General features: G+C 44.1%; 1 protein-coding gene and 1 pseudogene across 3 annotated transcripts in view; both read right to left on the bottom strand.

Annotated features, from left to right (window-relative positions):
* Window positions 1–17,347, bottom strand: part of DIAPH2 (diaphanous related formin 2) — a 1,333,979-nt gene that overhangs the window by 1,144,813 nt on the left and 171,819 nt on the right. The gene's annotated exons all lie outside the window — the stretch shown is intronic.
* On the bottom strand, window positions 1,471–1,580 carry LOC120914694 (annotated as a pseudogene).

The following is a 17,347-nucleotide window of genomic DNA, read 5'->3' as shown; positions in this document are numbered from 1 at the left end:
GGGTCAAACAAACTGAAAAAAATCAAGCGCAGCCACTGTGCCCATCAAGCGCAGCCACTGTGCCCATCAAGCGCAGCCACTGTGCCCATCAAGCGCAGCCACTGTGCCCATCAAGCGCAGCCACTGTGCCCATCAAGCGCAGCCGGTGTACCTATCAATTGCCACCACTGTGCACCCTCAATTGCCACCACTGCGCACCCTCAATTGCCACCACTGCGCACCCTCAATTGCCACCACTGCGCACCCTCAATTGCCACCACTGCGCACCCTCAATTGCCACCACTGTGCCCCATCAATTGCCACCACAATTGTTTGGGGGGGGGGGAGCGAACAAACTGAAAAAAATCAAGCGCAGCCACTGTGCCCATCAAGCGCAGCCACTGTGCCCATCAAGCGCAGCCACTGTGCCCATCAAGCGCAGCCACTGTGCCCATCAAGCGCAGCCGGTGTACCTATCAATTGCCACCACTGTGCGCCCTCAATTGCCACCACTGTGCGCCATCAATTGCCACCACTGTGCACCATCAATTGCCACCACTGTGCACCATCAATTGCCACCACTGTGCACCATCAAGTAAAAAAAAAACATAGGGCAATTTGTTTAGTTAAAAATTTGTTTTTGGATGGAATTCGACATATTTGATCATTCTGGAGCAGCCGAATGAAGGAAAGACTCTTTTTGACGAATGCGTACGAGCCCGCAGGGATGCCCCTATAGCTGCCGGCTCGCTATGGGGGCATTTACAGAAGAGGAGGAGCCAAGGGCACTGGTGAGGAGAACCCAAAAGTGGAAAATCAAATCCAGGAGAAAAAAAAAAAAAAAAAATTTTATACCATTTTAAGAGAATTCCACAACATCTCTATAAAGCAGAAAATGCACGTAGAAGCACACCTGAACATCGCGCTGACACTTGCGCAGTGAAGTGTGAACTGGGACTGATGTGATGGAAAATGCACCCACCTGCTCTGACGATGCATTATGTTTTTGTTTTTTTTGTTCCCCCTAAGCAAGCAATCCTCCTAAACAATTCGCTGACAGATTAAATTGTTAAAAAATGAAGACATTTGTTACAATGTACTTCTGCAGTTATAATTATGTCTGATACGGTGCAGAAAACACCAATGTGAATATTCACAGGTGATATTCGCACAGATATCAATAGGGGGCGCTTGTCGTGTGCTTCTAGCACCTGCTCAGTGCCTTCCAACCTGTGTATCTGTAAGAGATTAGAGCGCAAGGGTTCAGAATAGGGGTGGCCCATCCATTAGGGGCGCCCGGTGGCACCGCCCCCTCTCTCCAGGCCACCCCATATATGCAATAAATAGATTCTAACAGACAATGAGGATGACCAGCATGCGTCAGTTACCATTGGTGCAGAGTGGGTGGTGTCTTCGACCTTGACCGACGTCTCTTAGGGCGGCCAGACAAGAGTCCCTACCGAAAACCTCCCTTCTCAATGCAATGGCACCATTGGATTTGCATCTGCCCTCCCCACACTTGGGAGTAGCCTAGCGCCGCCTTTGGCAACTGATAAGAACAGATACTACACTTGATCTTAGCCAAAAGGTCAAGAAGCGATGAGCATAGCGGGAATGCACACTTTAAACCGCGTTAGAGCGTGTCACACCTAGGGACGCCCATTAACTTAAATAGGCTGCCCTACACGCTCCCCAAAGTAGCCAAGTCATGGAGCGTTGGACGTTTTTTCAATGGGCAATTTTTTTCAGTGGGTGTTTTGACGCCTTTGTAGCATGTTTGCTACCCGCGCTCGGGATGCCATTAAGAATTAAATGGCACCACAAGCGTGATCCACGACTACAGCACACACGGCAATATGTAAATTTTTGTGTAAATATATATAAATATATATATATATATATATATATATATATTTATATATATATTAGACATGTGCACACTGAAATATTTTGTTTCGTAATTTTGTTTTCGTCCGAAAAATACATTTATTTAGTTACTCTCGAAATTTGTTTTTATTTATTTTGTTTTTCGTTAAAAAATGCATTTGTCCGAAAATCCAAATTAAGGTTGAATCTGTCATTGAAGGCTTATGTTGTCTATCAAATGTTTGAAGAAAAAAAAAAAAAAAAGATTCGACAGAATCTTGAAAAAAATATATATATATTTGACTCTTCAGGTCTCTCTCTGTCGAATCTTCAGGTCTCTTCTATGTTGAATCTTCAGGTCTTTTCTATGTCGAATCTTCAGGTCTCTCTATGTCGAATCTTCAGGTCTCTCTATGTCGAATCTTCAGGTCTCTCTATGTCGAATCTTTTCTCTTTATGTAGAATAATATTGGACTAATAGAGTTAAGGTTAGGCACATTCGACCGCAACGAAAACGAAAATAAAGCATTTGTTTATGTCGGATCTTTCGGTTTTCGTTATCTGTGCTTTCGTTATCGTTTGTTAAAACGATAACGAAAATACCAGAAATTCAGACGAAAATGCATTCGGAAGAAAACAAATGCACATGTCTAATATATATAAGGTTTGCCCATTTGGAATTGTTAGCCAGCATTATAGGTTCTCTGACTGTTTTCACTTGTTGCCTGGAATAACATCTCTTTTATTTGAGTGGCTATGATGTATGGATTCTTTTTTGCAGTATATTACAGACAAACCGCAAACCCTGAATCCCAGCGACTGAGCAAAACGTCAATACCGAGGCTGCCGCTTTCAAACCCATCTCTAGGCTGAGACTAAATGAACTCCGAATCCGACCACCTTAACAATTAATTCAATCTCCTCCTGTCATTTCTTACACAATTAACAGGATGAGACCATCTGAATAGCGACAAAAGGATACTAATGAACAATGCTAGTCTAAAAACATAAATCTCAGCGCTGCAAGGTAATCAATACCCAGCCAGGAGGTGTGGATTCATACTGCAAGCCAATCGATCTGATCACTTTTTAAGTTTACTGAGCCATTGTCATTACGGGAGGACAAAAGGAGGCAAGCGACAATACAGCAGAGATTTGCCAAAGTTAAAGACTTTGAAGAATATGTAGAGTAGAACTTTTAATTACAAGACGTTCTCTAATGAGGTCTGCTAAGGCAACAGAAGGCAGGCAGCAACTCCACTGTTGCCTGCCGGCTGTACTCCTTGATAAATGCCAGGCAGACATACTAAAAACACAGCTGGGATAAATAGATGTGAACTGCTTTGCCTGGCAAAAAAAGGACTGTGACCTCACTTTCCTGTTCTGCAACTTATGCCCCATACACACAGTCGGATTTTCCGACAAGAAAAGTCCCATGTGAGTTTTTGGTTTTTGGTCGGAAATTCCGACCGTGTGTATATGCTCCATCGGACTTTTCCTGTTGGAATTTCCACCAATAAAAATTTGAAAGCTGGTTCTCAAGCTTTCCAACGGAAAAAATTTTGATTGTCAGTAGCAATTTCGACGCGCAAAATTACAACGCATGCTCGGAAACAATTTGACGCATGCTCAGAAGCATTGAACTTAATTTTTTCGGCTTGTCATAGTGTTATACCTCACCGCGTTCTTGACGGTCGAAAGTTCAAAGAACTTGTGTGACCGTGTGTATGCAAGCCAAGCTTGAGTGGAATTCTGTCTGAGAAACCATACAAGGTTTTTCCAATGGAAACTCAGATCGTGTGTATGCGGCATAAGCCGTGCAGCTTGGTCACCCACCAGCCTCAGAGTGTACAGTGAGCAGCACACTGTAAGCTAATAATATTAGCCAGAAGGTTCAAATTGGCAAACAGATAACAGTTCTCCAGGCCCAATTTGGCGACAACACTTTTCTCTACTACAGTTAAAAAGCTCACCGTGGTCACCAATCACCTTTTAGCCCACTGGTTCTTGACCACCTAATGCTGGGCCTCTAGCTAGCTTCAGATCCTCCAACCTCCCTCCCACCATGCCAACCAGCTCCCATAGTGCCACCCAACCTCTCAGTGTGGTCCTCAGTGCCCCCTGAACGTTTCACACTACCCAAACCCTCCCTAAGGGCCCTCAGTCCCCACAATCCTTGGCAACCTTCTACAGTGACCCCAAAACAGTGTGCCAGAGTGTTCTAAGCTCCAGTATTGCCTTCCAGTCTCCACCCTGCATCTGCAAAACCTAGCCTCCTGGAGAAACCACAAGCCCCAGCTAGAGATGCCTTTTCCCCACAGGTCTCCCAGAGCTCCCTCCTGGAACCTATTTATAGCCAACTTGTTTTCAACTGCTGGACCGTGGCCCAATGCCAGGCCAGGCCTCCCTTTTTCTGGGCCTCCAGTTGGCTTCAGGTCGTCTGACCTTCCACTATGCCTACCAACTTCCATAGTGTCACCCCACCTCTCATTTTGCTCCTCAGTGCCCTTAAACATTTCACACTACCCAAATCCTCCCTACAAGCCCTCAGTCCCCACAGTGACAACAAACCTCTTACAGTGCCCCTTAGTCTACCTAAATGCTCCACTAGCTTACTGCAGAATATCCACCCCCCCCCTTCCCCATGGTAACCCGAACAGTGTTCCACAATGCCCTAAGCTTCCGTAGTGCTTTCCAGTTGCCACACTTCCTCTGCAAAAACCTAGCCTTTTGGAGAGTCCACCAGCCCTCTTACAGAGACCCCATTCCCACAGATCTCCCCTGAGCTCCCTCCAGGAACAAATTTAAAAGCCAACTTGTTCTCAACTGCTGGGCTGTGGCCCAATGCTGGGCTGGACCTCCCTCTTCCTTTTCCTCCAACTAGTTTGAGATCCCCCAACCTTCCACCATGCCTACCAGCTGTCATAGTGCCACCCAACTTTCCAGTGTGCCCCTCAACATTTCACACCACCCAAACCCTTCCTAGAAGTCCCACAGTGCCCACCAACCTCCTACAGTGCCTCTCAGCCTACCTAAATTCTCCCCTAGATTTCTACAGAATATCTTGCTCCCCATGGTGCCCCCAACAGTGTCCTACAGTGCCCTAAGCCCCCACAGTGCCTTCCAGTCTCCACATTGCCTCTGAAAAAACTAACCTCTTGGAGAGACCACCAGCCCCCTTCCAGAGATCTTATCCCCCCACAGGTTTTCTATGAGCTCCCTCCACAAACCTCCTTCCAGCCCACTGGTTCTTAACTGCTGGATCATGGCCCAATTCCAGACCAAACCTCCCACTTTCTGGGCCTCCAGCTAGCTTCAGATCTCTTAACCTTCCACCATGCCTACCAACTCGCATAGTGCCCCCCAACCTCCCATTGTGATCATCAGTGACATTAAACATTTCACATTACCTAAACCCTCCCTAAGAGCCCTCAGTCCCTACAGTGCCTTACAATCTCCCTCAGCCCCCCTAAATGCTCCCCTAGCTTGCTGCAGAAAATCCAGAAACTCATAGTGCCTCCAACAGTGTTCCACAGTGCCCCAAGCCCCAGCAGTGCCTTCCACTCTCCACATTGCCTCTGCAAAACCTAGCTTTCTAGAGAGACCACCCGCCAGAGACCCCATTCCCCACAGGTCTCCCCAGAGTCCCCTCCAGAAACCTTATGTCCAACAGGGCCATCAAGTCAACTGCAGAGTCCCCTAACCCTCTCCAGAACCTTCATTCCCCAACAGTGACACCCACCCCCTTCAGATTTGCTATTTAGGTTATATATTTTACATAAAGGTAAGTAAATAAAAAGGAAGGGGTACCACTGACCACTCAATATCCAAAAACCAGAAAAAAAAACAAATATAGACTTTTGGGGAACCCAAGGATCACAAAATGTTTTCCAAGGTTAAAACATCAATTTCTTTATTTTACTTGTCAATAAGGAGATTGAAGTTTTGAACTTAGACAACTTTTTGTGATCCAAGGTTCCAATTTATTATTGTTTTGGGATGTTTGTAGAGTTGTGATCTCTACTTGACAAATACAAGCATTTATAAAACATTTTTGCTATAAACTATTGTTTCCATAAAGGCATTTGTGGGCTCGTGCCTAGGGCAATCAGGATAGAGGGAGCTGCACCAAGGTTTAAACCAGGGGTCTCCAAACTTTCTAAACACAGGGCCGGATTACTGTCCTCCAGACTCTAAGGGGGCCGGACTGTGGCCATCAGGAGGAGTACAAAATCCCCCATCATTGGTGTCATTGGACCCCATCATTGGTGTAATTGGGAGGAATTCTGCCCCGTCACTGGGAGGAATTCTGCCCCGTCACTGGGAGGAATTCTGCCCCTTCATTGGTGTCATTGGGAGGAATTCTGCCCCGTCACTGGGAGGAATTCTGCCCTGTCACTGGGAGGAATTCTGCCCCATCACTGGGAGGAATTCTGCCCCACCATTGGTGTCCTTGGGAGGAATTCTGCCCCGTCACTGGGAGGAATTCTGCCCCGTCACTGGGAGGAATTCTGCCCTTCATTGGTGCCAATGAATAAAAAAGCACCCCAAGTGCCGGATAAAATCAAGCAAAGGGCCGCATCTGGCCCCCGGGCCACGGTTTGGAGACCACTGGTTTAAACAATACAAATTGTGAAAATTTTCTAAAATTTTGTTTCCATCGTCTGGGAATTTGTGAATAAATTCATCAAAGTAATTATAGGGGGAAGGAACTACATGGGCTCAAACAAGAAGCCATCTCTCCTCTCTCTAGTTTGGTGGTCTGTACTTTTATATTTACATTGGAAAAAAAGGATCAATAACTCAGGACTTTTGGGATGTGGATCCATCTGATTAGCAGTTTTACGAACACTAATAATTGCAATTTCTAAATTGTCATTATGCAGCCCGGACAAATCTTCATGCATATATTCAAGAGAATCAGATGTTGCTGATCTGACAATTTGCCTGGTTTGCAAACTGATTTGCTCATGGCTATTTACAGTGAGGCTCAAAAAACAGCAGAATTTTGCATTTTCATATCCAAGTTTTTAAGAGCACCTGTCAGACGTAAAGGGGTTTAGTTTTTAGTGAGCTTCCTGTCCTTATCCATGTACCAGCCCTACTCTAAGTAGTAAGAACAGAGGAGATGCCTATATTGGAAGCCATTATCGGGTGTTTCTATCATTTTGTCGGCCAGCTGAACGCGATCATTTTAGATACAAAACAGCAGAGTACATTATTATTGTGGCGATTTATTTTTAAAAACGTAACTACTGCCAGTCAGAGACCATATGTGTGCTACCCCCAAACCATCGTCAGCCCGACACGTACATATATCTGCATCCCGCAGCCAGCAAATTCAATTAAGGAGAACGCATCCTACTGTAGATTCAGCCTAATAGGGATTTCTCATTGATGTGCAAATAAGTGGATTATTTTCACATTTTACTAGCAGATGTTAAAAAGGACACTCCGCGGGGCAGCCACCCTGTGTTTGCTAAACTCCGGCCTGCAGATATCAAGAGGCGGAATGACTGACTCTTCTTCAAACTATATTGATAGAGGTTTAATTGGGGTTTAACATGGTGTATCTCGGAGCGTCTGGCTGCACAGCCAAGCCATAACTTATTTTCCAAGTAATTATTTTCCAAGTTACAAGACCATTTAGGAATAACTCTAATGCCTCGTTTGCACTGAGCGGATCGGTTCGGTACGCTATTTTGGGTGTTTCCATTATGAAAGTGTGCCATAAAACCGAACCGTACCGGACCATTCTGTGTCCTGCTTCAGATGTAGGGGCCATAGAAAATGGAACGGTTCCATTTGGGCGGAGATGCAATACATTCCACTGATTGGTGGACGCGCTAGGCATTTTTTCTAAATCCTGTATGTTCCCTGACGATCCGATTTGCAGTGGAAACGCTCACGAGAATAGACCGGTCCATTCTAAACCATTCCAAATTTACTGACCCGAACCATTCCGTTCAGTGGAAACAAGGCATAAAAGTCTCTAATTCCTAAGGTCAGAGACAGGGGCGTTGCTAGGTGGCAAAAAGACCAGGGGCTTCAGCCCAAAGTCCAAGGCCGGGAACCAGGGGGGGGGGCCGTTTGTATGTGACGCAGGTTTTTTTTTTGGCTAGCACATGACCTACCTTCACTGACGGTAGTTACCTACATACACTGACCTACCCGACATACACTGCCCTACACTAAAATTTACATACACATTATTACACTGTCTGACGGTTCTGACCTACCTCAGCTCAGCGGTGTCACAGCAGCAGGCAGTCATTCCGTCAGAGAGTCGAGGAGCCTGGCTGGAGGGGAGGAGAGCCGAGGAGCCTTGAGGAAAGCCCAGGAGCAGAGGAGAGCCGCCGCGGCCCGCCCGAGCAGGAATGGGGCACGGTAGTCGTATTGTAATTCCCGCATTCAGGAGCCAGTGCAGAGCCTATGATAGATGCCACACAACCCACAGTCACGGCATTGGACCAGTGGGACGTCCATCATAGGCGTTGCGCAGGCTCCAGAAGGTGGGACCTGCTATGGGACGCGGCGCTCGGGATCAGATCGATCGCGGCGCTCGTCGGCTCGGGGCTAATAATGCAGTCATGCCATCGTGAGACTCGGGGCTTCACGGGGTCACATTCGGGGCTTCAGCCACGGCTAGCCAACCCCCTCCCGACGCCCCTGGTCAGAGAAGATTTTAAAGAATGGAGAATGTTTTTCTGTTTCTGAAGCTGGAGACTAACATGTTGATTAGCTGGTCCTCTAAACCGAAACGTGAAATTTGGATGTATGTTCACACACTGCTTCAATTCTCCAGCTCCTCAGGTGGTCAGAGATACATATATGGATCCAACCAACCTTATAAGACTCTTCTTCAAAAGAAGTTCATGTACTTTTTCAATGGACCAGTCAAGCCAGGGGGACCATTACAGATGAATTTCAAGTATGGTATACTGTATTTTTTCCATAGTTACAGTATATACTCAAATATAAGCCGACCCGAATATAATCCGAGGCACCTAATTTTACCACAAAAAACTGGGAAAACGTATTGACTTGAGTATAAGCCTAGGGTGTCCATCTGCATGCCTCACTGTGTCCATGCCTCACTGTGCCCATGACTAAACTGACGTTTAACATGGGAATCTATGCAAGGGGTGCCCAGGTTTGAAAAAAAAAAAAAAAAATCGGTGCTCCCCAGCCGTAGGTCCGCCAGACAACAAACTTTGCACACTTGTAGAGTAGAAATGGAGAAATGAGGCTACATGTGTGCCAAGTTCCGGGTCCAGGGGACCTACGACCAGCACCGGGTCCCCAAAGTCACCGGAGAAATGACCGTTTAACATGGGAGTCTATGGAAGAGGTGCTCGGCTTTAAAAAAAAATTAAAAATAAAAAATTGGTGCTCGCCGGCTGTAGGTCCCCCGGACAACAAACTTTGCACACTTGTAGAGAAAGAGTGGGGCTACATGTGTGCCGGTACCGGGTCGACAAAATCCGAGATCAGGCGCAAAAAGGTGACTTGAGTATAAGCCAAGGGGGGCATTTTCAGCACCAAAAAATGTGCTGAAAAACTTGGCTTATACTCGAATATATATGGTATATTGGTCAAGCTTCGGCCAATGTAATGTAGCTCCCGCCTAGGTAGATGCTAGAATAGCTTTGACTCCTCTGCTTAACCATTTCAGTCCTGGAGGATTTCACTGCCCAATGATCGGGCCATTTCTTTTTTGCAATTCAGCCCTGCGTCGCTTTAACTGACAATTGTGCGGTCGTGCGACGTGGTTCCCAAACAAAATTGACGTCCTTTTTTCCCCCCACACATAGAGCTTTCTTTTTGATGGTATTTGATCACCTCTGCGGTTTTTATTTTTTACCCTTTAAACTACTTGCCGACCAGCCGGCGTCATTTTACGGCGGCAGGTCGTCTCCCCTGCGCGAGAGCCCGTAGCTATACATCTGCTCTCGCGCAGGCCACTAGGGGCGCATGCGCGCCACGGGAAGCGCACGCCCGCCGCTCGCCCCGACTCCTGTGCCCGATAGCCGCCGGGCACACGCGATCGCTCGTTACAGAGCGAGGACTGGGAGCTGTGTGTGTAAACACACAGCTCCCGGTCCTGTCAGGGAGAGAAATGCTGATCTTTTGTTCATACAATGTATGAACAGAGATCAGTCATTTCCCCTAGTGAGGCCACACCCCCCCTACAGTTAGAACACACTTAACCCCTTCCCCGCCCCCTAGCGTTAACCCCTTCACTGCCAGTGGCATTTTTATAGTAATCCAATGCTTTTTTATAGCACTGATCGCTATAAAAATGCCAATGGTCCCAAAAATGTGTCAAAAGTATCCGAAGTGTCCGCCATAATGTCGCAGTACCGAAAAAATTAAATCGCGGATCGCCGCCATTACTACTAAAGAAAAAAATATTAATAAAAATGCCATAAAAATACCCTCTATTTTGTAAACGATGTAACATTTGCGCAAATCAATCAAACGCTTAATGCAATGTTTTTTTTTTTTACAAAAAATAGGTAGAAGAATACGTATCGGCCTGAACTGAGGAAAAAAAAAGTTTTTTTATATATTTTTGGGGGATATTTATTATAGCAAAAAGTAAAAAAAAGATTAATTTTTTTCAAAATTGTCCCTCTATTTTTGTTTATAGCGCAAAAACTAAAAACCGCAGAGGTGATCAAATACCACCAAAAGAAAGCTCTATTTGTGGGGAAAAAAGGACGCCAATTTTGTTTGGGAGCCACGTCGCACGACCGCGCAATTGTCAGTTAAAGCGACGCAGTGCCGAATCGCAAAAAGTGCTCCGGTCTTTGACCAGCAATAGGGTCCGGGGGTTAAGTGGTTAATAAAATAAACAGAACTCAATAACTTTTGGCCCAATAGGCCGGTTGATGTCCATTTGTCCACAAGGTCTATCTACTACAGTATCTATCGTATCAATCTACTGTATATAATATAAATCTTGTATCCTATCTGGAAAACAGAATAATGCCACATCTGCACTTGGCGCTGTATTTTATACCGTCTGGTTCTTTATCACCGGGGTTAAGTGTGGATTTACTTTAAGCAAAAGATATTTTTACCACAAGAGTGAAATAAGAGCAAAGCAAAAAAAAAAAAAAAGTAGTTAGGAAGGTAATTCTTTTCTGCACTTCTTAAAATATGTAAATTGTAATGGAGACATTTCAAAATCTTTCAGCTTCATATCTCCCATTTAAACAAGCCGGGACGTGTCTTTTGTGATCAGCGCCATTCTCTCAACTGGCAGCTAATTCCAGAACTCTGCATATTTATCGAGCATTATCGCAAGTTTTCGCATTGGAAATCACATACGTTTTGGCAGCCCCGGATCATGTGTCCTATATTTCACCTTCTTAATATTTGTAGAATCTAGCAGATAATGACAGCTAGTGACATGCGTTTCCATCACTATGCAAAGCTTTGAAACAGGGTTTCATTAAAAATAAAAAAAAGGCAAAGTTTGTGTTTCAAATTTGCTGTTTAAACCTTGGCATTGCCCTATGAAGTGCGGGCATGAAAAAGTAGAACCTCTCTGAAACATGGCAGGAAATGGGCGGCCTCTGGCTGGGTATATTGGGGTAGAATGGGGGTGAACTGGGAGATAAGGCAGACCTGATCCTGGGATTTATTCAAAGAAATGGAAAAAAGACAAGCAAAAATATAAATTATATATAATAATAATAATAATAATAATAATAATAATAATAAATTATTATTATAAAAAAATATATATAATAATACATTTTAAAAAAATATATAATAATAAATTATTATAAAAAAATAATAAAAATATATAATAAATTATTATTAAAAAATATATAATAATAAATTATTATTAAAAAATATATAATACAAAATAATAAAAATAATAATAAATTATTATTATAAAAAAATATATAATAAATTATTATTATAAAAAAATAATTATATATATATATATATATATATATATATATATATATATATATATATATATATATATATATATATATATATATATATATATATATATATATATATATATATATATATATATATATATATATATATATATACATATATATATATATACACACACACATACAGTGTGTATATATATATATATATATATATATATATATATATATATATATATATATATATAAAAATAAACACACACACAGTGATCAGCATAAATGAGTAGAGCCCCAACAGCAAAATTTGTCAGAAAACCCTAATGCCTTCTACACAAAAAAGGCCCTGGGGACCACGGGGGCCCTTAGAGGCTGGGGGGCTTTCGGTGGAATTTTTTTTTTTTTTTTAATAGTAATAAAAAAAAAGGGGGGATGCCATCCAGGCCCCTGGGGACCACCGGGCCCCTTACAGGTGTACTGCCTGTACCCCCCCCTGATGGCGGCCCTGTATATAGTGTGTGTATATATATATATATATATATATATATATATATATACATACATATACACACACACACAGTATATATATATATATATATATATATATATATATATATATATATATATATATATATATATATATATATATATATACACATACACACACGCAACTCATTTCCTTTCTCATATACGTGTCCCTATAGAACCCCCGTAAGCGAAGTGTCATTGGTTTTCCGTTCTGGGTGTCAGCTGTCACTAAAAGCCATTAATATTACATACAAACAGCTACTGTGTAAACAATATTTATAAATTATTTTATTCACTTGTCACTCTAATAACGCCAAGTTATTCCAAGGCCGCGATGTGTGTAAAATGCATTTTAATGTCATTTGCGACGTACAGCCAGTACATTGCGATAGGCGGCGTGTAAGAAAAAAAAAAAAGAAATGAATTACGGATCAGAACATCCACCGCTACACTATATTGAGGTGACGGGGCTGGACTTTTATTTTTTTTCAATCATTATTAAAACCCGCGTTTTAATCGAAAATCTTCTAATATGAATTATTTCGAGGTTCCTACATCAAAGCCTGCCTTAATCATCGGCGCCGATTTTCCTGCGAATTTCACAGGCTTTCACTGCGGCGTTATAATGACTTTGATTTCCTGGGCGGTGGCGTCATACAGACCGCAATATGTGAAAATTCATACCTCCCGTCTGTTTAGTGTTATTGTTCTGACATGGCGATATTGTTGCACTTTTTGCTAATATGTCTCGCTTCGCTGTCATCGCCTTGTATTAGTGGCGAGACACTTTTGTGCAGCACTTGGCGTTGGATAGAAAGAAATAAGAGTTTTTTTTTGCTTTCAGGGAAATCATGCAAATCTTGTACTTCTGCTGCCTTTGCCAGCCAACTCCCTTTTCCTTACCGCAGGTAAAGTGAACTCAAAAAGGAAAATATGATTGGCTATACAGTGGAACCTTGGATTACGAGGCATAAGCCGTTCCAGGAGAATGCTTGTAATCCAAAACACTCGCATATCAAAGCGAGTTTCCCCATAGAAGTCAATGGAAAATAAAATAATTTGTTCCGCATTGACTTCAATGGCATGCAATACCACGTGTGGACAGAGGTGGGGGGGGTGCTGGAGAGCCTCGGAAACACACAAAGGCCCAAGGACAGCTCGGCTGACCTCGGCAAACCTCTGAAAGTCTCGGGAACTGAGCATTTCCCAGTCTTTCCGATAGGATCCAATCAGCACCGTTTGGCTCCGACACCCCTCCACCTCAGGCCAAACGCGGTACTGCACGCCACTGTGGCTTGAATCCTGCTCGTGTTGCGAGACAACACTCGCAAACCGAACCAGGATTTTTAAAAACGCAGTGCTCGTATAGCGAACCGCTCGTTTACCGCGTTACTCGCAATCCGAGGTTCCACTGTATTAACCACTTCAACAACGGGTCTATTCTGACACTTCTCTCCTACATGTAAAAATATAAAAATTTGTTAGCTGTAAACTTACTTCGAACCTTCAAACATATTTTTTTTTTTTTTGCAGAGGCCCTAGAGAATAAAATGGTAGGCGTTACAATTTTTTTTTATCTTGCGCAGTACTTGCGCAGAGGTCTTTCAAATGCAATTAAAAAAAAATACACTTTAGTGAATTTTCATTCACAAAAACCCAATATAATATCCAACTGGTAAAATATAAAAAAGATGATGTTATGCAGAAAAAAAAGAAAATGTCATGCTTTAAAAATTATGGAATGGCGCCAAGCTACAGTATCTAAAAATCCCCATAGGCGGCGCACTTTATAATCAGGCTACCAATTTAGAGTTACAAAGGTCTAGCGCTAGAACTATTGCTCTCACTATAACGTTCGAGATAAGTTCTCACATGTGTGGTGCGAACACCACTTATATATGGGTGTGCGACCTACGTTCGTGATCACCTTTGCATGCCAGCACGTGGGGACAGGGACGGTGTATGTATGTATGTATATATATATATATATATATATATATATATATATATATATATATATATATATATATAATTTTTTATTATAATTTTTTGTTCAGCTGAATGTTCATTCGCTGTTGCAACACACCTGGGAGGCATCGTAGCGCATCCTCTGCGACTGGAGCCCACGCTATTTTGAAGCCCATTACAGCCAGGTGCTTAAAAAAAAAAAAGAAACCCTGGACACTGTAATTCATGCGCCAAATGCCCTGAAAGGGGCCGGGCGCACGTATAGGGGGTGGCTGCGGATAGATTCAAGCTATGCATGAATCTATCCACTGCATATAGGGGGGTGGCATGGAGAGAGGGGGCACTAATGGATGGCCCGCCACTGGTTAGGGTCCCCCCATACCTGCAATTAGTGGCGGCCCGTCCATAGGGGGCACATGGGCGCCCCCCCCCAAAGCTGGTCACAAAAAATATATATATATAATAAAAAAAAAAGGGCCCTTTAACCACTTCCATACCGGGCACTTGCGCACCTTCCTGCCCAAGCCAATTTTCAGCTTTCAGCGCTGTCGCAATTTGAATGACAATTGCGCGGTCATGCTACACTGTACCCAAATAAATTTTTTATCATTTTTTTCCCCACAAATGGAGCTTTCTTTTGGTGGTATTTGATCACCTCTGCGATTTTTATTTCTTGTGCAACAACTAAAAAAAGACCGAAATCTTTGAAAAAAATTAAGTTTTTATTTTTTTCTGTAATTTTTTTTTTTGTAAATACGTTTTCTTCTTCAATTATGGGCACTGATATGGCGGCACTGATGGGCACCGACGAGGTGGCACTGATGGGCACCGACGAGGTGGCACTGATGGGCACCGACGAGGTGGCACTGGTAGGCACAGAGACGAGAGAGACACTGACACTGTCAATTTTCCGCCCTGTTCCCTGGCGCCGTAAGACAAGTGCCCATGTTGCCTTGCGCTAGCCCTGATTGCGCCCGGGGCAAAAGCCCCCCCCCCCCCACCCCTCCTGCCCACCCCTTCTCACAAGAATTGTGTAAAAAAACCTCTCCAGTTGGGTCTCCGTTTGAAATAAAAATCTGGAAGGCATTTCAGCTTTTCCTTCCCGTATCAAAAGCTAAAAAAATGTGTCTGGAACTTGGCTTTTGAGGCAAACTCCATGACCTGACGCCAGACCCGACTTCAACCGCGAGAACATTCGGCCTGATTTAGCTTGACTCGAGACTTCAATCATCGCCCGGCCAGGTGAGCGGAAAGCTGCGGTGGCAGCAGAAGGAGGTAATGCACGTTGACATTGAGGGATGGTGGGTGCCCCCACCAAATCTGAGATTGAGAAACGTTCCTTCCAGAGGAACAAAGTGGCTTCGTGTACCGAGCGGGCAAGAGGAACAAAGTGGCGGGCAAGCGTCACACGGCTCAGCCCGGGAGAGGAGAGGCCTTGAAATAAACACACCGGGGGGGGGGGGGGGGGTTGCTGTTAGGAGACTTCAGAGCACGCTGAAGCAGAAGAAAATAGGTGCACCATATGCTACGCTCCAGATGTTGGCTTGATGGTAATGTTTGAGGAGCAGCGACGTGCCCTTCGAGGGGTTAAATTGTGGCACTTAGAAGAATCAGTGGTGAGATTTAAAGGGGAAGCGACCCTCATTTCTGGGCAATTTTACATTTATTTATTTCTTTGATTTGACATTTTATAATGTGATAGTTCACATTTTTACACTTTAACCACTTGAGACCCGCGCTATAGACAAAAGACGTCAACAGCGCGGCTCTCAGGTGCCAAGTGGACGTCTTTGGACGTCTTTTAAAGTGCATTACCCGCGCGCGCCTCTGGGGGGCGCACAGTGGGTAAACACTGTCCCGGCGCATCGCTGAAGAGCTTATGCGTGTACCTGGCAGCCGCGATGTCCGCCGGGTACACGCGATCGTCGGGAACACAGCAGGGACGTGGAGCTCTTTGTGTAAACACAGAGCTCCACGTGCTGTCAGAGGAGAGGAGACCGATCTGTGTCCCTTGCACATAGGGACACAGCATCGGTCACCTCCCCCAGTCACCCCCCTCCCCCCACACAGTTAGAACACACCCAGGATACACATTTAACCCCTTCACTGCCAGTCACATTTATACAGTAATTAGTGCATTTTTAGAGCACTGATCGCTGTATAAATGTGAATGGTCCCAAATTTGTGTCAAAAGCGTCCGATACGTCCGCCGCAATATCGCAGTCCCAATAAAAATCGCAGATCGCCGCCATTACTAGTAAAAAAAATAATAATAAAAAAAAATCATAATTCTGTTCCCCATTTTGTAGGCGCTATAACTTTTGCGCAAACCAGTCGCTTATTGCGATTTTTTTTTTTTTTTTAAATTGGGATATTTATTATAGCAACAAGTAAAAATGTATAATATTTTTAAAATTGTCGCTCTATTTTTGTTTATAGCGCAAAAAATAAAAACCGCAGAGGTGATCAAATACCACCAAAAGAAAGCTCTATTTGTGGGAAAAAAGGACGTCAATTTTGTTTGGGAGCCACGTCGCACGACCGCGCAAATGTCAGTTAAAGCGACGCAGTGCCGGAAGCTGAAATTTCGCCTGGGCACGAAGGGGGTTTATGTGCCAGTAAGCAAGTGGTTAATAAGGAGGCATATAATACAGTTTGTAAAGCTTACCTATTGTCAGTAGCAGTGGCGGTACGGCCATAGAGGGCGCAGGAGCGCCGCCCCCCTCACTCCTGCACCCGTCAATCACCAATAGATAGATTCTTGCATTGCATGAATCTATCTATGGTTGCCGCTACCGCCCCCTGTCCAGGTGTTCGGCCCCTTGTCGGGGGCCGGTAAGGTGACCACGAGTCCCGCATTTTGCAGGTCTGTCCCGGGCACCTTCATTCCAGGACAATACAGTGTCCCTGAATGAAACTGACACAGCCACCCCCCCCCCCCCCCAAGCCAAACTAATGTCCCCAAAAATGCCCGCCACCTTACCGCTTTACTCACTGACAGTACTTGCCCTGGCTGGGAATGCCTGGAGGAGCACAGTCCCCGCCCCCTGCTTGTGATTGGAGAAATTACAAATCCCGCCTCTTGTGTC

The sequence above is a fragment of the Rana temporaria genome, chromosome 9, assembly GCF_905171775.1.
Source record: "Rana temporaria chromosome 9, aRanTem1.1, whole genome shotgun sequence".
In the NCBI taxonomy this organism is placed as follows: Eukaryota; Metazoa; Chordata; class Amphibia; order Anura; family Ranidae; genus Rana; species Rana temporaria.
Note: the sequence above shows the minus strand (reverse complement) of the source record. Positions and strands in the feature narration are given on the sequence as shown.